Source organism: Topomyia yanbarensis, chromosome 3 (assembly GCF_030247195.1).
Source record: "Topomyia yanbarensis strain Yona2022 chromosome 3, ASM3024719v1, whole genome shotgun sequence".
Taxonomy (NCBI): Eukaryota; Metazoa; Arthropoda; class Insecta; order Diptera; family Culicidae; genus Topomyia; species Topomyia yanbarensis.
The window spans coordinates 386,536,731-386,558,997 of NC_080672.1; the positions used below are offsets into that span (position 1 = coordinate 386,536,731).

General features: G+C 40.3%; 1 non-coding gene across 1 annotated transcript; it reads right to left on the minus strand.

Moving 5' to 3' along the window:
• Positions 1 to 20,571: 20,571 nt before the first annotated feature.
• LOC131694348 (U5 spliceosomal RNA) lies at positions 20,572 to 20,684 on the minus strand. The gene has a single exon (XR_009306462.1). It is a non-coding gene; the product is annotated as a U5 spliceosomal RNA (small nuclear RNA).
• Between the last annotated feature and the right edge of the window lie 1,583 nt (positions 20,685 to 22,267).

The window sequence follows — 22,267 nt, forward strand, 5'->3', positions numbered from 1 at the left end:
GGACGCTTCATCGTAATAATGGACTTTGGACAAATCCTCGGTCTAACAATTTAAATAATACTATGAATCTTAGTGAATTTCACTTGCTTTCGTATTTTTGTCATATTCATTTTTTAGTTACTGCAATTTGCATGCAAACTTGTTGTCAATTTTCACTCCATGCATTTCTTTGCAGAATCGGCTTATTTTCTATAATTTAGAAAAATACTATTTTTCGTTTTTTTAAAAATATGTGCCTCGGACAGCAATTGAATAAAAATTATACAGAATGAATAATAATCACACGGAGAGTTTAAAAGTTTTGTAACTATGTTGTATAATATTTCAAAATACATAGTTTGAAATGACTAATAACATCAATTCTCATAATAGGTACATCATAAAGAGACCCAAACGGCTTTATGCGTGCATATCAACAAATTTTATCATTTAACTACACACCATGCAAAATTCGACACATTAATAACATTATTGGCATACATTGGAACCATTAAATCTTCTTTCGTGAAAATTTACTTATATTTAGATTAAAATGTCGACCATTTTGTATACACCATTTTGATTTTTTGGAATTCTGACATCAAAATCGTAATCTGCGTCGCAAAAAACCGTGGTATGTACCTTTGCAGGTCAATCAAAACCATTTTCGACTTTTGGCCAGGGTTTTAGGTAAATCTGCCACCGTGCATCACTGTGTTTTTGTGCTGCTCTATTTTTCATCGGTGTATTTCGCTCTTTGTGACACATTGTGTGAGCCAGTGGCGTAGTAGCGGGGGGGGGGGGGTTTGGGGACGAAACCCCCCCCCGAAAAATTTTGGAGAAATTTGAAAAAATTGAATATGTTAAACAAAAATATGCCTAATATTTTAAATAAAGTTCTCAAAGTTTCATTTGCAAAAGTTATCTTGTGAAAATATTTCATTGTAGTGAAAATTGACTGCAGACTCGACACCTATCTGTCGGCAAGTTGTGGAGGCTAGCTCAACCGCCGAGGACTATAATAAGTAGATCGCGGCGAAGCGAGGAGCTAGTAGCTTAATGGTTCACGAAACGGATATCGGTACCGAGAAAAATTTCGCCACATTCTGTTGTCCTTGACTGATGGCGAACATGGACTGGAGAGTGTGCGAGAAGTATCCCCTTAGCGACCACCAGGCGATTCGCTACCGCATTGGTCAATGGAACCCTGCTGCAGCACGAAGAAGGACGGGCAGCAAGCTAAAGTGGAAGACGAAAGCCTTTAACGAAAACCTCTTTGTTGAATTACTTCGGCGAACAACGGAATCAAGTACGTTGATACGGCTGACGCCTAACAAGAAGGATTGTGACGGCTTGTGACGTTACAATGTCACGAAAACCATGCAGCCATGCAGTAGACGGCGTGCAGCTTACTGGTTAAATGAGCAACTCAGTACGCTACACGCTGTTTGTCTTAGAGCCAGATGGCGGGCTCAGAGCGCAAGATCGGAGAGTGAGAGAGGAGCGCAAGCGATGTATCTAGAAGGACTCTTTAAAACAGGAGATCAAGCTTAGCAAGCCAATTGCCATAAGTAGCTGTGCTGAGAAATAAACGCCAATCCCTGGGGGATGCGTACTGAGTCGACATAACGAAGACGAGGGTCCGTCGACTCCAGCTGAAATATGCCCGGGTAAGCTAAAGATAATCGTTGAGGGTCTCTTCCCGAATCACGATTCAACAACCTGGTCACCGACACCGTACGGCGAAGAAGGAGCAGGTAACACAGTCGAATGGCAAGTGACTAACGACGAGCTCAAAGACGCGTCGATGTGACTAAAATCAAAGAAAACCCCCGGTCCGGATGGAATACCAACCGTGGCGCTGAAAGCTGCGATCCTGGCATATCTGGACATGTTCAGGATGCTACTGCTGAAGTCTTTAGACGATGCTAATCCCCGAAATGAGGAAGGTGCAGAAGCTGATGTTGCTGCCAAAGTCAGGGAAGTCACCGGGCCATCCAGCCTCGTATAGACCAATGCCGCAGCGTGGCATAAAAGAATGAGCCAGATCCTGAAGAGCTACTTCCAGAGTAGAACACTGCTGTACCAGACGAACAAAAAGGCAGAAGGCAACGCGAGTCGCAGCGGGTGTTACTCAGGGCTCCATTCTCTGTCCAACACTTTGGAATGGGATGTACGATGCACTGATAATATAAATTCGTGAATATAATGAATCATCCAATGCACGAATTCATTCGTCGTTTTCTGCAACGAAGTATTTTCGTGCATTGTAAATAGTAAGTTTCGTTCATTTCATGAACAAGAATGGCCGTATGGTGAACGAAAGCTTTCGTAAATTGTACACATTTAATGTACACTGCACGAATGTTATCGTTGATAACGACATTATTTTTCGTGAATGAAATGAAATGTTTTGTTTATTTTAATAAACGTTTGTATATATTACGAACGATTTCATTGGTCGCACGAAATCTTTTCGTTTATCTTAGAAAAGTTTTCGTATTTTAACCTCTTATTGTTTTCAGTCGATCTTTTGGGATCGATGTTTGATAACATCGTTTTTTTATTTAAAAAAATCGATGTGGCCAAATCGATTTTATTTTGGTACGAAGAAATGGCCGCTTGATGAACGAAAGCTTTCATAAATTTTACTTATTTCTTTTACATTGCACGAAAGTTATCGACATTATTTTTCGAAATGTTTCGTTTATTTTAATAAACGTTTATGTATATTACAAACGATTTCGTTGGTCGCATTCGATCTTTTAGGATCGATGTTTGACAGCACCGATATTGCTCCGGCAGAGAAAAACTCAAAATTATTCATACAAAATCAACGAGTAGTTCGCGACGGCTCAACTGATTCTGTACTGCTCCAGATTCTGAATCAACTGGAAGCGAAAGAGGTTCAGGAAATCTTCCTGCAACGGGCGGACACGGATACGACTACTAAATAGTCAGACAACAACAATTATCTGACGTATAGCAACAATGGCTCCATATTGCTCTTTTGACGTGGACGGTTTGACGAATGGTGATCGTAAATATTATAAAGATATTCGTATATAACAGCGAACGACTCGTTTGCTGAATGAAGCTGTTTCGTAATAAGCCAATGAAAGTCATTTTGTGGTTTTCATGAAAAACTCGTAATAAAAAATAGCTCGACTATGCAAATGTGTAGCTCCCAGAAAAAAAATAAAAGTGTTTCGATAGAACTCGTTGAAAATCGTTGGTTTTGTGGACAATGTGTCACTAACGGTGAGGCACTTGAAGAAATGGAGGTGTCGGTGACGGAGACAATCGATGCGATCGAGTGCTGGATGAACGGGTCAAGCTGCAAATAGCTTACTACAAGACGGATTTGTTGTTGGACAGCAACTGCAAAGCGGTTCATCGGATACAGATCACCATCGAAGGGCAGGTGAAGCGTGCACTGAAGCAATTGGGAGTGATAATCGACGACTGATTGAGCTTAAACAACAACGTTGAATGCACACGCGAAATTTCTGGTCTTTATCTTGTGTTTCGTAATCGATACTGCGATATGGGGCTCTTGGTGGAGGTGCGGCGCTGAAAACCAAGTGAAACCGCGAAAAGCTGAACAGAACGCTTCGACTGCTGGTCGTACGAGTTGCGATAGCGTACCGGAGGCAGTATGCCTTGACGCCGAGATGATCCCCATCTGCATTACCCTGACGGAGGATATCAAGTGCTACAATCAATGAAACGTCAGAAACGTGAGGGAGGAAGATGATGACAATCGATTCGATGGTGACGTAGCAGCAGGAATGAGATAATACGGAGAAAGGCAAGTGGACCTACCGGCTCATACAAACCTGTCGACGTGGGTCAATAGAAAGCACGGAGAGATAGCTCCTACCGAGCCACGGCTGCTTAAGGAGTATCTTCATCGGTGTGGGTACGCAACTTCAACACTGTGCCTGGAGCGTCTTTGAATGTCCGAGGTTTGAAGTCTTTGAATGTCCGAGGTTTGAAGTGACGTGCAGGGAGCTACTTAAAACGGGAGGACCGGACATCAACCCGAATAATGTCAAGCGACGTAGATACATGGAACGCAGTAAACAGAGATATGATGTAGATCAGTGATTCTCAACCTGGGGTCCGCGGGCCACTAGAGGGCCGTGAAGTCATTGCTGGGAGTCCGCGAAGAAAAATATATTATCCTAGTGCATATTGAAATTTCAAATCTTGTTTCCTAACAAATTGAAAATAACATATTGATAATACACAAAATTGATGTTTATCTGTGGGGGTCCGCAGCAACCCAGTGTGATATCTATCATGACCGTCTTACAGCGGAATGGACATCGAACAACGGTTTCGGGAGAGCAATCACCGCCATGGAACTCTCCGCATGTATAAGCTAGATCCACCGCCGAGGACTAGTCGAATAGACTGCAACAGAGCATCGGATATGAGTCGTCGAAACGCCAGCGAACCGGACGTCACGCTCCATGCGGATTCGCCAGACCGACCACGACACCCCACCGGTTGTTCCGATAGAAAAATAGCGAAAACCAAAGATGAATCGATATTGGGAGAACTTTTTTCGCCAGGGAACTCTCCGTCAGCGCAAGCTAGATTCACCGCTGGGGACTAGACTAAGTAGACAGCAACGAGACATCACTAGTCGCGGGTCATCAACGCACCAGTGCACCGAATACCCTGCTTCACCAGAATCGCTGAACTGACCTCGGCACCTAGCTGATTGGCTCGATCTCGGGAGAACTTCTCTCGCCGGGGAATTCTCTGTCGGAGTAGGTCAGGTCCATCGTCGGGGACTAGACCGAGTTGTTCGCGAACAAGTCGAGGACTGAATGGACCATCAAGGAAGTAGTGCTAAATGGCCCAAGAAGAGAACTAAATGGCTTAAAGGAGTTGCGGTGCTAAATGTCACCGGTTACGGAGTCAAAGGGCTCAAGCAGTTGTGGTACTGAAACCAAATAAGAATCGGTATCGGGAGAACATTTTTCGTTTGGGACCTCTCCGTCAGCTTACAGTCAGATGCACCGCCGGGAACGAGACCGCGTAGACCGCGACGATACACCACCAGTCGCGCCGGGGCTCCAGCAAACCGGATGCCCTACTCTATCGGAATCGCCGAACTGACCGCAGCACCTGGCTGGTTGGCTCGAACTTCTCTCGCCGGGGAACTTTTCGTCGGAGTAGGCTAGATCTATCGTCGGGGACTAGACCGAGTAGTTTGCGAACCAGTCGGAAGCTCAACGAGGAAGTGGTACTGAATAGCACAAGGGAACTAAAGGGCTCAGTAAATTAGACAGTCTGAAGTTTGCCGCCCAGCTTGTCCTCGTAGGGGAAGAGCATTTATATTTTACCGACAGCTAGCTTTTCATACCTTGACTACCCAAACCCGTTCCCTGAGGTGTTGGTTTTTGAACTTTTTTTCCTGCTCAGAATGTTTTTGAACATTTTTTCATATACATGCAAAAAAATATTATATCCCCCCCCCCCCCGAAAAATTTTCTTACTACGCCACTGGTGCGAGCAAATAACAAGTCTGATAGAAATATGTATACATGTATCTCAAAGCTGCATTCGATCGTGTAGATCAATGTCGTATATATAGGTCTGGCGAAAATGGTGCTTTGGTATTCGTAAGATGAATCTTATATGAGTGGTGTGAGTGATCACAGTATAAATCGACTTGCTTTCATCATAGCGGTCGTTCCGCTCCCATTGAATCGTGTGACCGCTATGACGTCGACCCGTTGTGCTTCTGGATTGTTTATATATTTTTGGTTGCCAACACTAGCAAACAGTGTGTTCTGCCACACCTATATATACTTCATTGCGTGTAGATCACTGTCAAAGCTAAAGCGGCTGCGCAGTTCGTCACATTTTGTAGGGTGGCTTAAATCATTTCTCGTAAATCGCTCTCTAACTGTTAGATTAGGATTCAAGCAGCTTCATCAACTTGTCGGGAGTGCCTCAAGGAATTAATCTTGAACCATTGCTTTTCTCGTTGTTCTTCAATGATGTTTGCTATGTTATATATTCAGGTATATACGACGGTGATTTCCATCTATTTCTCATTGTTCGGTCAATAGAAGATTGCATGGAACTACAGCCACACTTAGATGCTTTTTGCAATTGGTGTCACCGTAACTTGCTGGCTCTCAGCGTATCCAAATGCTCTATAATATCTTTTACACACAGAAAAAAATCCAATACTCTGAAGCTACACCAGCTCCGGGGAATCGCTAGAAAGAATGGCAGGTGTCAGAGAACTTGGAGTACTCCTGGGCTCACAATTGACATTCAAAAAGCATTACTCTTATATTATAGCACAGGCAAATAGAAATCTCGGCTTCATTACAAGAATCGCCAAAGAGTTAACTAAGCCATACTGTTTGCGAGAACTCTATTTTTCACTTGTTCTGGAAGCTTCAGCACCCATTTGGATCAACCGAGTAGAAGCAGTGGATACAAGATTCCTCCGAATTTCACTTAGAACTTGACGTAACCCAGCAAAACTACTACCGTACATCGATCGCTATCATTTGCTCGATACAGCATTTGAGGATCTCAGGATCTATGAAGTGTATCCATAAATTGAGTTTTCCCATTTAACAACGTTTCCTGTATACATAGGTCACGATAAAAATAAGAATAAATAAATAAATAAATAAATAAATAAATAAATAAATAAATAAATAAATAAATAAATAAATAAATAAATAAATAAATAAATAAATAAATAAATAAATAAATAAATAAATAAATAAATAAATAAATAAATAAATAAATAAATAAATAAATAAATAGATAAAACTATTTCTATTCAGTAAAACATGAAAAAATTACTCTCGTTTATTCTCAATATTAATGTATTGTTGTAATTTTCGATTGATCGTTTCTACCATTCCTTGTATGTACCAGATCGAAGCTGGATTATTAAAAATATCAGTTCTGGTTTATTTGAACAAATGTCCTGACTGTTAAAAGTAGGAAGAATTTAGCGTGCAAAAAACTCCAAGCCCATAGAAGGAAGCAAAATACTGGTTTAAGAAATAACAAGATAGGTCCCTCCATCTAGGAACCGTTTACGACTGTCTCATCCGTGAAGTAACTACCAATGCAAACGTACCTATTATAGATGTTCCATATTCAGTTCTCAGGATACCTTCTGATCCAGTGTTATTCGAAACCCGTAAATATACAGTCGTTCATTGGTGCAAAAGGGAAGGAAGTTCGACGGGCGACTTATTGTTTTCAGCGGCCGTAAAGGTGTTCGTCCTGCAACGATAGAGTGCACTCTTGGAATAATGCTCTCCATCCACCACCGGCTGGAAGACCTGTCTCTGAAGACTGAGATTGCAGATGCACATATTATAACATCCGCATATGCAAGATTTTGAGACTGCACAGACAGTCAACGGAGACGGTGCAAATGTATTTGCATATGTAGGTCTGTGCAAGTAGGAAACAGTTGCATATTCAGCTGAATTGTTCGATCAGCACCGGGAATGGAACAGATGCACCCCCTCGCGCTACCATACCGTCGTACCCCATCGCATCGTAGGGGGAATCTCACTGCCATAGCACAGACATCAGCCGAATTGATGGACCCCTGCTGTGTGCTACTGATACCCTAACAATGCAATGGAAGGCGCGTTCTAAAAATACTGGAACTGCCCGGTGCAGACTAAACGCAAGCGGGAAGCCCGGCCGGGCAAAAATGCATCGTTATTATTCATTTGGGAAGCATTAGGAGCCGCGTCGCCAACGTCGGTTGCATAAACGATTTGAACCAATTTGCTGCTGAAATGTGTGTTAGTATTATACAATTCTAAACGAATGCTTTACGATTATGCAATCAAGGAACTATAGAACGAGTGACGACTGGAAGCGACGGTTTATTTCGTGGCTGGCTGCTGCTGCTGATGCAGATTGCAGAAACGAGGCAAGATGTCTGGAGAAGTATTTGGAAGTGCAACGCAATTTGTAGGACGTCCAATAGGACGCAATTGATTTCCAGACGCGAAAAAAAGAGCTCGATGAATATGGTAGTTTGCCAATTTTAGACCTACTAGGTTGGTATTAATTAGTCGATGGATTGCGAGCAGATTGATGCATATAACAATAATTCCCTTTTTGAAGAAACAGTATCGTAGAAAACCGTGGGTCAGTAGTACTATTAATTTACGTTCGAGTAAAACGAGACTTCGAATAGAACGTCGCTTAATTTAACCCGTTTAGTTGCGTCTATAATGCGGACAGGGATACCAGATGCTGCTCTAGGCGTTTCAAAGGCGTAGAAATAATAGGAATATGGAAAAATTGGGATCGACACTTTAAGTGTTGTTTTTGTTGTACGAGCTATTTTAAAGATGTATCACCCAAATATGAGCATAGTATCTGTGGGTGGTCAAAATCACAACGAAACTTGTCGTACCGTTTCCTATTTAACGGTATTTTTGCACTAAATTAAATTGTCTATATCTTATTTCTGACTCAGCCAAAAAATGTGGCAAATTTTGAAAGAATTTATTTAAATCCGAAGGTTATCTTATGAAAAGGAATTTGTGTTGATTTTTCATAAGACAATGCTTACATAAAATCCCGACGTTTCATGCATTGTAAAGACATTTGAACATCAAAAATAAAAATCCGATTTTTACATGTTCCTTTACTTCCCCCTTTGAACAATATTCAGTTCCTGCTTCTATCAACTCCAAAACATCGTAGGTGGTCAATCTCAAAGCGACTTTGGGTTGGCATTGGTGATCTAGACTGTAATTTTGTACCCATTTTAAAAATATATATTTATATGGTAAATTTCTACGTGGTCGCACTCTTAAACCCGTAACTCCGGAACAGGAATTCGAATCCACACAAAATTCAATAACAGCCGATGGGAAAGTTGTACCTTTCATTTGAGACTAGGTTTGGGTAAATCGGTTCAGCCATCTCTGAGAAAACTGAGCGACATTTTTGACACATACACACATATCAAATGAGGAGGACGCGATTGCGTTTGCAAGAAGCGGTAAGCTGCAAAGATCACCGGTTACGCCACTGATAGCCGCAGCGAGCACCAGCAGCGGATTGGTACAGAGTCAGCCACGAGGAAACCAACGTGAGACGGGGTTACCGAATCCAGTGTTCACCCCGAGTTCAGGTAGCGACACCACCCAGAATAACTCACATCTTGGGAAGTCGTACTTGACGGAGGTGAGGAAAAAAGGTCAACGAGCTCTATGAGTTCGTGAGGGATAAGCACAACATCAAAGTCAAGCAGCTAGTGACGAGTATCAAATCGGCCGTAACAGCTGCTGAATGCGAGCTAAGCTGTTACGGGAACTGTATCAGCCGAAAAAACTCTGATGGAAGCCACAGAACATGCGACGGCAGAAACTGAGGTGACACCGAAGAGTCACCACAATACTCGTTCGAAGAAAAGAGAGAGGGACACGCCGGTAGAGCAAGAGGACCCAAAAAAGCCGAAGAGTGACTATCCGGATTTGGAAACCGTATCCGGCGATTGTCATCCAACTGGCGGAGACCGGCAATATAAAAGTCGGATGGTCGATGTGCTCTTTGAGAGTCGTTCCGCCAGTTACCAAGCAGATGGAGCGATGCTTCAGGTTCTTGGAGTTTGCACATCAGGCGAGGACAGGTCTGCACTGTGTAGAAAATGCGGAGAAAAGGAGCACGTTGCTCGAAACTGCACGAAGGAACCAAGGTGCATAATATGCAAACCGGAGGTCGGAAATGACCACACGACGGGCGGCTTCAAATGCCCTGCGTACAAAAATGCGAGGAGAGGCCAACAACGATGAAGATACTGTGTCGATTTTGTTGGCTATTTTCGGCAAATTTAAGACTAAGAGAAACGAAAGCAATGAAATTGAAAGACGGATAGGTATTCTAGAGTGAATCAGTTATAAACTTAGAACGGAAAACTAGGACTAGGCAGGCTCACATAGACATGATCGAAAGGGAATGTGAAGAATTCTTTGCCTTCTGTGTGATTCGCATTTCTAATTCCAAAAGATCTTGACTCCTACGGTAGCAGACAAAAAGTTAAGTCACCGGTAAGCTATAAGCTTGCATATATGATCCTTCCACGCTTTTCTAAACTTTCTCCCTTCAACTCCTTACTCTCCCTTGAGTACTATGGCTCTTAATATTTAAAAATATACTTCACCTTCCAGTCCCTTGCTAATTAAATGCCGTAACAGCTGTTGACAGATCCAGCATCGTATCGACCTATATGCCTGCCCGATACTCTTAGTAAACTACTGGAAAGGGTCGTCTTCAACAGGCCGACGAACTATGTTGAAAGTCAAAACGAACTATCGCAAAGGAAGTTCGAGTTCCGGAAAAGGATTTCGACGGTGGACGCCATCCGCATACTTATCTCGAGCGCGGATAATGAATCGAAGCAAAAGAGAAGGGGTAATCGCTACTGCGCCTTGGTAACGATTACGCACAGAGGCGTAACTAACTTCAAATCCTGGCCAAAATAGAAAAAAAAATGTTTTTGTTTATTTGTCCATATTTTCAGTTTAAATTGTTCTTCGAAACATACTCTAACGTTTTGCTTAAAAAGAAATTCTAAAGTGATTCTCAGATTCTCACCTCCGTCAAGTACGACTCCTGGATTGAGCATATAACATCTATAGAGAGAAAAGTTGCATCGTTATGTGGGGCTATGCGTAAGGTATGCTCTTTTGTTCCCCAGCATGTACTTCTAAAATTTTATTATGCGCACATCCACTCATTGCTGAACTACCTTGTATCTGTGTGGGGCCGTGCCAGTATCTCGAATCTGAAAAAGCTACAAACGCTTCAAAACAGATGTCTTAAAATTATTTATAAAAAACCAATTTACTATTTTGTTATACAATAATAATGCCCATAACATTTTACCTTTGCTTGGGTTGACTAACTACCAAACAATAATATACATCCACAATGCTTTGCATAATACTATTGCTCATAATAATCTAGAATTTACAACAGGCATTCGAGCTCACAGCACTAGACAAGCCAATCATTTATTATACTCCAGAGTATCCACGAACCTTGGTCAAAGACGCATTTCTTTCATCGGACCTAAGTTATTCAACCAGCTTCCTACTGATTTAAAGCAAATAACATGTCGCACTCGTTTCCAAGAAAAATTTAAACTAATTTTAAAAAATAAAATAGGAGAATTTTTAATATAAACTTCGTTCACCACCAATCGAGCTTATTCCTTTAGTTATAATTGGTTAACATTTTTTTAATAAAAACAATTGATAAATGCATTTTTTCTAGCAATAAGTAATGAATAAATTTAAATTATTATAAGCTTCCTGCAAAGCTACGATGGGACCCTTAAAAGGATTTTTTTCCGCTGGGTACACGCCGTAGCTTCTTGTCAAATTTTGTGTTTTGTCGGTCTCGTATTGTTTTTTTTTCGTTCTCAGCGTTTCCGCGATTCGTAACTTTGTTTTGTTGTGCTGACCTTTTTTTTGTACGCTGAGAACTGATGTGTCCACTACCAGGGGCTTCCGTTTGTGAGCTTATTGGTGTGGGGGTAAGAGGCTATTAAAAAAAAGCGTTTTCGTTTCATAATTTTTGTATGCAATGATTTGTGATTCAGTGATTATTTTACACATTTTATTAACTTGAAAGCAATTATCCCTAAATTTTTCAGATTGCTCAGAAACTAATTACCCAAAGTCAATATATAAATCAAATTCGTGCTTTTCATAGCTTTCTCCAGAAACTACAATCAATTGGGGTCAATTTTAGCTTTTCTTTGACATTTTTGGGTAGGTTTTATAAAAGTGCTCACTTTTATCAATTTTCCACATATTCGTTAGAGTAAAAAAGTACCTTGTCGGGCAATGTCGGGTAAATCTGTTAAAAGGAGAAGATTATTTGCAGTGTTCTCTCACTGTTCCACGAAGAAAACATTCCCAAATAATCCCATTCAGTTTTTTACAGCTGTTTGAAAATGTCGTGTTTTTTGCTCAAATTTAGGAGAATACAATAAAAAAAATCAGTATTGGGGCTATTTAAAAGATCTTATATGAAAAGAATAATTTGAGACGGCGCCGGTGGTTGAGTGGTAAGCGTGACCGCAACTCATTCCAGTTGGCGTGGGTTCAATTCCAGCCAAGGTCGTGTAGATTTTCTCTGAGGTGAAAAAAATCTGTGATGACGTATTCCTTCGGAAGAGAAGTAAAGTGGTTGGTCCACGGTCCATGAGTTGATGGATCGATATCTAGTTCAGAAGTGAAGTCTCCTCTCTGGCGTCGGTAAAGAAGAAGTAGTATCCAACTTCTATACTTACTAACAAATATCCTCCTCCCGTGATACTTGTGGAGTGCGCAGTAGTGCGGCCTCTAGCAAAAGCAAGTATCGGATTAACCATTCCTTCACTTTCCTTCCGCGATCTACGATAGGACCTGGCCAGCGCCGGTATACAATAAACAATTTAGGATTACCAGGAGTTGCACATTGAAAGATGTTTCGCTACTCCCAAGCATAATTATCTACTTATTCCCTGTGCAACTTCAGATAGTCCAGATCGATAACAATTTTAGCTGAAAAACCTTATGTTTTAAAAACTTTAGGTGAATGTTGCAGTTAGAATATGTATATTCTTATCATTTAATAATATTTAGGGGAGTCTCGGGCTAGTTGGTAGAATCTTTTTTTCTCCTTTTGTATTAGACATACGACGGGGTCTCTAATTCTGCACTTCAAGTACTGTTAACTCCATTCTCCAATGTTTTTATGTTCCATTAAATTCTGTTTCGTACACGTTGTAAGTGATATTGAGTTTTCGAGCGTATTAGAGTGAAGAGCCTACTTTAGTCGTATTAGGAAGGGTGCTTCACAATTTCATTAATTACTCGGAATACAATTGATGCAATGCGTATGAATTGGCTGATATTGATATCTTTGCTTTCTTCTTATGATCCATTATGGTATCAAAAATCGCCATTTGAACCAATACGTTGAACAAAGATGGCTAACGCCGCTCTAACCAACAGTTTTACATGGTTATGACGAAAATAGGCTCATTACCCTAGGTAACATTCTTAAATTTCAGCATTTTTGTTATTTAGGGTGAGTTCAAAGCTATTCCACGAATGACTAGATTTTTCGATAGCGCGAAAAGAACTTTCTTTGGCCGTATATGTAATATACGTAACCACAAGTAAAATTTGTTTTTTTTTGTTTGTTTACTTCGGAACTTCATCTGAAAAATTTCGAAAATTTAGCTTTTGAATACAAATTGTGCGCCGAAATTCAAATGCAGGAGCATTGAGGCTGAAAAATAATAACAAGTAGCATTGATTTGCAGTTTTATTCAAAAAACATCTCACGCGATTCATACTTTATCATCAAAAGTGACCAGGTGGCATCATTGTGCATATAGTCGTAAATTGGCGAGATTTCCGCGTCACATATTTAAAATTCTGTAATGCAGACAACAGTCCGCTCTTTTATGCAACGCATTCACTTTTACACGATTTTCTTAAATGAAAAACATAAAACATGATAAGTGAAACCATCGCCAGCAGACCCTGGACTCCCCTACTATAAATTAGAAGTCAATAATTAAACAACCAAAGCAATACTCCTTACAGTTTAGGTATTTTGCGTTCTGATGGAGTCCAAAATATAAGAAACCATCTGTATTCGCTTATGTTGAAGTAACTAGAAGAAAAAAAACCTGTTTTAATCCACCTAGAGATGCAATTGTGCCTTTCTCATTTCCCCAAACTATGATTTAATAGCTGGTTCGTACAATATAACATTATGGAAATGTCTTTCATTCTTATTACACTTGGTAAGTATATATAAGAGCACCTTTTTGCATTCATCGCGGTATCGGTTTGAATCGGAGTTTTCTATGTGATCGCACTCCACAACCCGTAACTCCGGAGCCGGAAGTCGGATGGAGATGGAATTTAATATCAGTTTCTGGGGACGCAACACCTTTCATTTGAGACTAAGTTGATCAAATCGGTCTAGCCATTTTCGAGAAACCAATATAACCGTTATTCTGAATTTGGATGCTTCCGGATCTGTCGATGGTGGCCAGTGTGGCCAAAGAGACTTTGAATGACTGTTGGTGACCTAGATCTACAAATTCAACAGTTGTGTTTACATTTTGGAAAAATTCACCTTTTTACATTCATCGCAGAATTCGTTAGAATCGGGCTTTGCTGCGTGATCGTACGTATCACCTTGTAATTCAGGAACCAGAACTCGGATCCACACAAAATTCAACAGCAGCTGACGGACCTTTCATTTAAAATCAAGTTTGTCAAAATCGGTTCAGAAAATTCCGAGAAACCGATGTGGACAAATCAACACATTTTGTATACATACTCTTCAACTCTTAATCCGAAACAAGATGTCGGTTGAAAATGAAATTCAATAGCAACCTATGGGAATATTATACCTTTCATTTGAATCTTAGTTTGTAAAAATCGGTTCAGCCATCTCCGAGAAACCGATATGGACATTTTGTTAACAAATCCACACATACACACACATACATACAAACAGACATACATACACACACACATAAATACACACAGATATTTTGCGATCTCGGCGAACTGAGTCGAATGTTATATGAGACTCGGCCCTCCGGGCCTCGGTTAGAAAGTCGGTTTTTGGAGCAATTGCGTAACCTTTCTATATGAGAAAGGCAAAAGAATAGTATTTAATTAGCTTAATCAGCATGAGTTCAATGTTATCTTCATGTGATTATATTTTGAAATGTTGGTGGAATGGGTTTGAAAGTGGAGGGAATGGGGGGTTAGTAGAGTGGGAGTGGAGGATGCGTCAGAAATCCTTCATCTTATTTCGGTATACGGGGTGGATGAAGGAAATGCGTGCGTGAAGGTGGTCCAAGGGGAGAGGAGTGATGAAGGAGTGAGGTGTAGGGACAAGGGGGGAGGGGGAGGGGCGGCGATGCAATACTCAGCTGCATATTTTGCCTTCCATTTGAAACTTGGTTTGAGAAAATCGGTTCAGTCATCACCGAAGAACCGATGTGACTTTATTTGTGGAATATTCCCGGAATTCCGGACTTCCGGAATCGTCGATAGTGGACAATATATTCAAAGAATGTTTGATTGGCAATCAGTGATCTAGATCTGCGATTAGAAGTAATTTGGTGATCATTTCAATAGTTTTTAGTCTCTGAGGTATTACGATTGTATCGATTTATATGGGAAATTCCAGTGTATCCTTACTAACACCCCTGTAACTCCGGAAGCAAGAGTCAGAACCCAATGAAATTCAGCAGCAGTCAATGGTATTACTGTATCTTTCATTTGAAATCAAGTTTGTAAAAATCGGTAGAGAATTCGTTGGGGAATGGGTGTGATATTAGCTTAGGAACTTGGCGGGTTCCCCGGGGGCGTAATGAACTGTCATAGGTGGCCAATGTGGTCAAAGCTGCTTTGATTGATCATTAGTGATCCAGACCCGCAAACTAGAGTAATGTTACATCAATTTTAATATGTTTTACATCATTTGAACATCATGGTGGTACCAGTTTATATGGGAATTTGCTGTGTGACCGCACTCTTCAACCCGTAACTCCGGAACCGGAAGTCGGATCAACTAAAAATTCAATAGCAGCTTATGGGAGCGTTATACCTTTCAGATGAAACTAAGTTTGCGAAAATCGGTTCAGCCATCTCTGAGAAAATTGTGTGAGTTTAAATGACACACACACATACACCCACACATACACACACACATACATACACACACACAGACATTTGCCGATCTCGACGAACTGAATCGAATGGTGTATGACACTCGGCCCTCCGGGCCTCGGTTAAAAAGTCGATTTTTACAGTGATTGCATAGCCTTTCTTTATATGAGAAAGGCAAAAAGTTTTTGTTTTTTATTCGCCCAGGTGCCCAACACCGCCTCTAGGCGGCCTACTTATTTTAAGGCCTTAATGAAACACCCATTACTTCCAAGAATTTTCAACATTATTTTCGTTTTTCTCATCAAAAGTTTTTCAAGCAAAAAAAAATTGGGCACTAGAGGGTTAATATTTTCATATTTTGGTCATAAATTGTCTAAAACCATAAAAAAACATTTTTCATCACTTGTTATCGTATAAAAAAGCTTAAAAACATGTGAAATAATTTTGGCCGTGGATTTGATATAGTTACGCCACTGTGCGCCGGAGAACTCTCAGATGGTGTAGACTAGGCCACCGCCAGGGACCCGTTGAGTAGTACGCAACGTAGCACCGGGTTCTGGTCGTCGGAGCGCCAGCGAACTGAGCGTCAGGCTTCATCGGAATCGCCGGACCCGACCTTTGACACTCTACCGGGTTGCTCGCGAGTAGGCTAGATTCACCGCCGGGGATTAGACCGAGTAGACCGCGTAGAACAGCTAGTAGTAAACCAGAAGCTACACTCCACCCGGAATCGCTGGATGGAGTTCAGTACCTACTGGCTGGAACGTTGAGTAGGCTAGGTCCACCGGCGGGGACTAGATCGGGATGAAGCGGGGAGCTAAATGGCTGACGGAAACCAAAATCGCTATCGGGAGAAATCTACAGGTGAGGGATTCCATGAGAAGCCGGCCGATCGCAAAATATGACTATCGTCGATTCGAACGATTTTTGTTCGGTTTATAAATCTCCATGATTTTTTCTGGCAATTTCAATATTCTGATACAAAAGCAATTTTTCAAAAGGGCGTAGACGTTTGTACGTTCAATAATTTCAATTTTTTTTTGTTCGATTACACTATTCAATACAGTAAAACTATCTGAGAACGAAATACTGGTAATGAATACTTCTGCACGAAAAAAATATACACTGAAAAAAATGTTGTGTCATTTTTCACAAAAACAAAAATTTATGGTAAAAATTCAAATTGCAAAAAAACCCATTTTTTCTAATTTTTATATTTTGTCAACAAAAATCTAAAGAGAAAAGAAACATTTTGAATGTAATTTCATGATGGAGAAATTATCAGCAAAAAAGCTTTTCTAACAATAACTTTATACATGTTTTTAAATTTCATACTAATTGACATACAAAACTGTAATTTTTTTACAGAATATAATTCTAAGTATCATTTTAAATCAAAATGCATTTAACGAATATCTTCCAGAATGCGATAGTTTATAGTTTAATCATCAGATCCTATGGTTGAATCATATTTTGATTGTTTTTGTATAGCTTTCAAACGGTTTACAAGATCGCCTTGATGTCAATGGAAAAGTTATAGGAAATGTTACGGGCCTTACGAAAAACTAATTGTTGTCGATGGAGAAACGCGAATAACTTCTGAAAAGATTTTTGTTGACAAAATATAAAAAATAGGAAAAATGGGTTTTTTTGTAATTTTAATTTTTATAATAAATTTTTGTTTTTGTGAAAAATGACACAACATTTTTTTCAGTGTATATTTTTTTCGTGCAGAAGTATTCACGCAGCGAAATTTTGAATGATCAAACCAATAAAAATATTTTTGAATTCAATCGATCACCTATTATTGAATTAAAATAAAATATTTGATTTCAATAGACAACTTGTTGTTGAATTAAAAAATAATATTGTTGTAATAACATTGCTTTCTTGTTGAACTAAAAATATTATTTTTATTTCAACAATATTTTACCTTACTTTGGTTTAGCATATTAACGAATGAACGTGTATTATATTTTTTTATGTAAATCGCGCGCATGAGAACCCGCCATTTTGACAAATTGCAAAATCTCAAAATGATTTCGGCAAAGAAGAAACCTGAGCTAAACGTTAAATAACTTAAAGACGATGAATTGGTGTTTGCTCACCTTTCATTTGGGTTGAGAGTGGACACAATTGGATTCTTTATTCGTGAGTATAAAAATGTAGATTACTTAAAAACCACTTTAAACAAGTCTTATTAAAAAATGGTTTTCCTCCTGTGGCGGATTTTGATTGCACACAGCATCCGCAGGCTCCACTAGACCGTGGCACAGCAGCATATTAATTGAGTTCATCCGGCAAGGGAATAGCTCTACTCCAATGGTACCAATAGTCCACGTTCCTCACAAGAGAGCTGTAAAGCATTTTATCGTCGACTGCATGGATTTTTTTTTTTTTTTGTTCATTTCGTTTATTTGATAGGCACAAATGCGTTAGCTTGGCGGTGCCAAATTCTTTTGTTTTTACATTTTGGATATTTTAAAACTAGGAGGTTACAATGGCGAAATATTTTTTTTAAAAGAAAAATTTTACAGCTATCTTAAGACTAGAAATAAGATTCTATATACAAGAGAGGGAGCAAAAGATTTTTTTTTATGAAAAATTTTAAAACAAGGAATTCAATAGTAATAGTTTTTTAGGAAATATTTACAGTTATCTTAAAACTAACAATATAGTTTGGTACACAAAAGGGGGAACAAATGTTTATGAGAAAATTCACCGGTGTTTTAAAACTAGGGATACAATTCTATTTACAAGATGGGGGACAATAGTTTTAACAAAGAGGTAAAATTACAACTATCTTAAAACTAGGAATACAGAATACAAATTTGAACTTTTTTAGCGGAGACTTATACTTGGTCAAGATATTCAGAGGGGGCTGTAGAAGCAGTTGTATCAAGGACAGGGGAGAGAAAGCGTAGATGGTGACCGGGAGAGAAGAGCAAAACTTGCAACTTTCGGGCAAACGGGAGATCAGCGAGACAAATTAGCGCCTCAGTCTAGTAGGTCGGATTGGCGGATGGTATTCTTCGGACCCGCGGGGAATCCTTCAAAAGTCATCGGACCTCGAGTCGCTCTCGCTTCAGTTTCCGTAGTGGTAAGTGCGACGGCGGTTACATAGTTGCAGTCTGGAGCTGATCGGTCCCAAAAGGCAGGAGAAAACTTCTAAAACGAGAAATAAAAAGAGAGGGGCTAAATTGGGATATTTATCGTTTTTATGAAAGTATAAATAAGGGACATATAGGGGAAATCACGATTTGCCAGCATATCTCGGACTGGGACATTGGGTGGTCTACCTCGGGCCCGAAGGGAATCCTTTAACTGAGACCTGGCGTCCAAATACCCGGCGCATACCCAGACAACGTGCTCGATGTCGTGATAGCCCTCGTCACAAGCGCACAGACTACTCTCCGCAAGCCCAATACGCCGCAAATGCGCATCCAAGGTGTAGTGGTTGGACATAAGTCGGGACATTACACGAATAAAATCCCGACCCACATCCATCCCCCTGAACCAAGGCTTCGTTGATACCTTTGGGATAATGGAATGTAGCCATCGTCCAAGTTCACCATTGCTCCACGAGGTTTGCCAACTGCTGAGTGTCCTCTGACGACAAATACTAAAAAATTCGTTGAAGCAGATTGGTCTTTCATATATGTCACCATTTAATGCGCCCACCTTTGCTAATGAGTCGGCCTTTTCATTGCCCGGAATAGAGCAATGAGAGGGGACCCAAACAAAGGTAATTTGATAAGATTTTTCAGATAACGTACACAAGGACTCCCGTATCTTCCCCAGGAAATATGGGAATTGCTTTTTGGGCTTCATCGCACGAAGAGCCTCGATGGAGCTGAAGCTGTCCGAAATGATGAAGTAGTGATCTGTGGGCAGAGTGTCGATGATCCCAAGGGTGTACTGAATTGCAGCTAACTCTGCGACGTAAACTGAAGCGGGATCATTGAGCTTGAATGAAGCGGTGATAGTATTGTTGAAGATACCGAAGCCAGTGGACCCATCGAGATTTGATCCGTCAGTGTAGAACATTTTGTCACAGTCGACTTCTCGGAATTTATTATAAAATATATTGGGGATCACTTGCGGGCGTATATGGTCCGGGATTCCACGAATCTCTTCCTTCATGGATGTGTCGAAGAATACAGTAGAATCAGAAGTATCTAGGAAACGAACACGGTTGGGAGTATATGAAGAAGGGTTAATGCTCTGTGCCATGTAGTCGAAGTACAAGGCCATAAATCGGGTTTGAGAATTAAGCTCGACGAGCCTCTCGAAGTTTTCAATCACCAACGGGTTCAGAATGTCGCATCGGATGAGCAATCGATATGAGAGTTCCCAAAATCGATTTTTTAGCGGAAGAACGCCCGCCATCACTTCGAGACTCATCGTATGGGTCGAGTGCATGCATCCCAAGGCAATGCGCAAGCAACGATACTGGATTCTCTCCAGTTTGATGAAGTGTATGTTCGCAGCGGAGCGGAAACAGAAACACCCGTACTCCATCACCGACAATATCGTTGTTTGGTACAACCTGATCAGGTCTCCTGGGTGAGCACCCCACCATGTTCCAGTTATTGTTCGGAGAAAATTGATCCTTTGTTGGCATTTCTGTTTCAGATACCTAATGTGACATCCCCAGGTACCTTTAGAGTCGAACCAGACCCCGAGATATTTAAATGTGAAAACCTGGTTGATCGTTGCACCCATTAATAGAAGCTGGAGTTGCGCCGGCTCACGCTTCCTAGAAAAAACAACCAACTCAGTTTTCTCCGTGGAGAACTCAATACCCAGCTGAAGAGCCCAAGCAGACAAATTGTCCAAGGTATTTTGTAATGGTCTTTTTAATCGAGTAAAATAAAAATTTATTTTAAACTCATTTGAGTATCCCTCTCCACGGAAATCTTTAGTAAAAGGCGAAAGATTCATTCGACATTTGAAGAGAGATCAGAGTACAACTGCATGGATTGTTTACTAATCAGTCAAAGGTAAAATTTACAAAGAAATTTGAAATGGCACGAATAATGTTCAGTACTGTAACCCAGTTAAATCTATCCGATATATGTTTCGGAATTCTCTCAATTTCTTATCCAGGTCAAGCCATTCGCAAATCGGTTAGGAATTTTCAATGAATTATGTGAGAAAAAATAAATGAATAGTTGCTAATTCTATTAATTTGTTTTACTTTTGTTAACAAAAGAAAAATAACAATCAGTAACCATATATAATCAATTCTATAAAATTATTGTTGTTTCAACAAGATTACAATATTGAATTTATTGTGTTTCGTCACAGAATCAATAATACAGTGTGCAATTAATTCAACAATAATACTGTTAATTTAACCAATAATGAGATTGAAATCAAGAAATGCCAAAACCAACACAAAACACATCTGCGTGTTCATTACCTGTAACTCGTTCTCAGATAGTTTTACTGTATTAAATAGTGTAATCGAACAAAAAAAATTGAAATTATTGCACGTAGAAACGTTTACGCTCTTTTAAAAAATTACGCTTAGGTCAAAATAATCTTATTGACTGTGGGAAATGTTTAGTCTTCCATGCCGGTTGAACCTGTAAAGTTTTATCGGAATCTAAGATGGTCGGTCACGATTTTAGAGATTTTCGGACGGACCTTTGTGGAATTCCTCAGGTGGGGAATTCGCGGTAGGGTAGATTCGCCGTTGTGTACTTTCCGACAGAATCGTGACGAAAATGGGAGCTAATTGGCTCACAAATCTAACACCGGTACCGAGAGAAATTCCGTTGCCAGGAAACTATCAGTCGGAATAGGATAATGTCGGAGTCGATCTCGATAAAGCTAAAGGGAGCTAAATGGCTCAAGGAAGCGGACACCGGTCGGGAGAAATTCCTCCGGCAGGGAACTATCGGTCGGAGTAGGGTGAGTTCACCGTCGCTATCCGAGTGGATTGTGATAAAGCCGGGAGCTGAATGACTCACGGAAACAGGTGCTAAATGGCTCATGGAATCAGCATCTAAACGGCTCAGGGGGGTAGGCTAGATGGAGACAAGAAGCAAGAGAAGAGTCGAGAGTTAAATCGAAGCTCAAAGGTCGAGCCATTTCATGAACCAAGTGGGGCTCCGAGATAGAGCATAAGAAAGAGAGGCGTCGAAAGCACCAAAAAAGAGTAAGGAGTGTTTTTAGTGATTAGGCACGAACGTAAGTCGCGAGTTCCACACAGTGCCAGTACACTACAGGCCAGGCTTTTGAAGCTTTTCAAACCTTATACATACACACATAGAAAGTAGAGTGGGACAAAAGTCTATATCTTTATCTGAAACTATTTTTATGCGCCAACTGTTTGGGATTTTGTATAGGAAAATTAACCATTGTTGACGTTCAGACCGATAGTATAGTTTTGATGATGCGCTGTAAATTTATATGGTTTAGACAAAAATACAACAACCAATAAGATGTGCCACAGAGACCAACAAAAAGAACATTTAGATACATTCACAAAAGGACCACAGACAAACAGACAGAAAACCATTACATTACCTGAGGAAGACAAAAAT